Genomic DNA, 2,704 nt, shown 5'->3' with positions numbered 1-2,704 from the left:
AGTAAGCAGTTTCAGTAGATAGCTCCTAATGAGCTATTTGCTACTTTTCAGTCGTGATTTATTGATAGGATTTCCATTAATTATCAGTAGGAGCTCTGCCCTTCAGTAGATGTGTCTCCATTGGCCAGTTTATTGTCTTTAAACTATTCTCTGATCCTACCTTTGTTCGATGTTTCATTGCCTTGAGTCTTGTAGAATATTTACTTTAGCACAAAGAGGAGAATCAGAACAGTGATGTTTTGTGTCTATTTTGCTGAGATGAAAGTAACTACCTATTGTCCACATTTAAAACCAGTCAGGACCATTTCCTTCAGATAAATGCCACTAAAAACATGTGGGATCAGAGTGCACCACATAAAAGTCTGACTCAAACCTCAGTAAAATCAGTTGGAATCTTTCCATTTAATTGAATAAACTTCAGATTGGATCCTGAATAGCAGAAAACCCTGGCTTATATTATATCAAAGAAATCTCTTTCCTCTAAGAGGCAGAAGTGGCTCCCTAGTGACTTCTAATGCTGTTTTTCAAAAGTAGAAAACAGTAAAAATGAAAGTGCAGAATAATAAAGAAATAATTGAAAATACCATCACCACAGTTTACTTCTTAGTTGCTGACCACAAAATTCAAGATGCAGTTCAACTAAAAAAAAAAAAAAAAACAAAAACACACAAACAAACAAAGCAGCAAAACCTACAGTGAGGACGGTAGCTTGGTAGCTTGTATATGTCCAGACTTCCAGGAGAATTTCCCTCCACATGTTTAAATGGTCTGGACTATAGGGGTCACTTATAATTTGGGCATCATTCTTGGCTTGCAGACTGAAAATACTGATGTACTAAGTACAATGCTTTCAACATAAAATACTAATATCACACGTTAGTGCTATAGCTAAGACTAGTATTTTTAGACAGACACATTTTATTGCATAGTAATACATTTTCTTCTTAGTAAAGTGAGTTCCTTCTGGATCTTGATGTTTACTATTCAATAAGATGAAACAAACGTATTTAATCTTTTCATACCATCTTTTATCAGGTTGATGCAAAAGTAACTGCAGTTTTGGACCATGAATTTCAAATCATTATAACTAGACTCAAACACATCTTTATTAATCTAAAATGGGAACCATTACAATCAGAACATTTTTGCCAACGAGAAGTGAGTTTGCTTATTCCTGTAGCATAAAAAATCATGCTTCGGGATTCAACAAACTCTTGGAAAGCATTTTCTGCATCCTGCTGGTTGTGGAAACATCTTCCTTGCAAAAAGTTGTCGAGATGCTTGAAGAAGTGGTAGTCGGTTGGGCAGAAGTCAGGTGAATACAGAAGATGAGACAAAACTTCATAACCCAGTTGGCTGTCATGGAGAAGATTTGGGCCCTTTCTGTTGACCAATGCCAGCTGCAGGCATTGCAGTTTTTAGTGCATCTCATCAGTTTGCTGAGCATACTTCTCAGATGTAATGGTTTCGCAGAGATTCAGAAAGCTTTAGTGGCTCAGACCAGCAGCAGATCACCAAACCATGACCATGACCTTTTTTTGGTGCAAGTTTGACTTTGGGAAATGCTTTGAAGGTTCTTCTCGGTCCAGCCACTGAGCTGGTTGTTGCGTAAAGTCCACTTTTCATCACACACCACAATCTAATCGAGAAATGGTTCGTTGTTGTTGTTTTGCAGAATAAGAGAAGATAACACTTCAAAATGACAATTTCTTTGATTTTGGGCCAGCTCACGAGGCACCCACTTATTGAGCCTTTTCACCTTTCCAATTTGCTTCAAATGCTGAACTACTGTGGAATGGTCAACGCTGAGTTCTTTGACCACTTCTCTTGTAGTAAGAGGATCAGCTTCGATATTTACTCTCACTTGGTCATTGTCACCTTCTGATGGCTGGCCACTAAGCTCCTCATCTTCCAGGCTCTCGTCTCCTTTGCAAAACTTCTTGAACCACCACTGCACTGTATGTTCATTAGCAGTTCCTGGGCCAAATGCGTTGTTGATGTTGCGAGTTATCTTTGCTGGTTTATGACCCATTTTGAACACGAATAAGAAAATTGCTCAAATTTGCTTTTTGTCTAACATAATTTCCATAGTCTAAAATAAATATAAAATAAACAGCAAGTAATAAGTCAGTAACAAAAAAAAAGGAATAAAGCAAGAAAAGAGCATTAAAATGATGCATAACCACATTAATTTAAGAATGTATTCCAATATCTAACAGCAAATTTCAACGATGCAAAAACTGTAATTCCTTTTGCACCAACCTAATACTACTAACTTTCAGATTTCACATTAAAAAAAAAACACACAAAAACAATAAGCATTCTTTAATAGACAAAAACAAAATCACTGAAGTTCTATTCACCAATTATCAACCAGCTTTCATAACAAAAATAAGTCTTTTCTAACCCAGAAATGTGCAAAAATGCAACAGCAAGGAAGCATGAATTGGATGGCATAAATATTACAACACCATATATTTTACTCAGCCATATATGAAGTATCTAGTATAGTACGTTATTACAATGCCTTTCTTACACAGATAAGGTTATACTTCAAACATCTTTCTTAAAATAAATTTCCATTAAATCTGCAATCAGATATCTCAAAGGATTAGCAAATCAGTGCCTATACCTTCAGTTTCAGGTCCATGATTCATCTCTAAAAAGGTTGTGGTTCTCAGAACTTGTTACTATCTGATGGTGT

General features: G+C 36.1%; 1 pseudogene; it reads right to left on the bottom strand.

Annotated features, from left to right (window-relative positions):
• Positions 1 to 1,073: 1,073 nt before the first annotated feature.
• LOC135579439 (histone-lysine N-methyltransferase SETMAR-like) lies at positions 1,074 to 2,089 on the bottom strand (annotated as a pseudogene).
• Positions 2,090 to 2,704: the final 615 nt, after the last annotated feature.

The sequence above is a fragment of the Columba livia genome, chromosome 4, assembly GCF_036013475.1.
Source record: "Columba livia isolate bColLiv1 breed racing homer chromosome 4, bColLiv1.pat.W.v2, whole genome shotgun sequence".
Lineage (NCBI taxonomy): Eukaryota > Metazoa > Chordata > Aves > Columbiformes > Columbidae > Columba > Columba livia.
The sequence above is the reverse complement of the archived record's forward strand: the minus strand, read 5'-3'. Positions and strand labels throughout refer to the sequence as shown.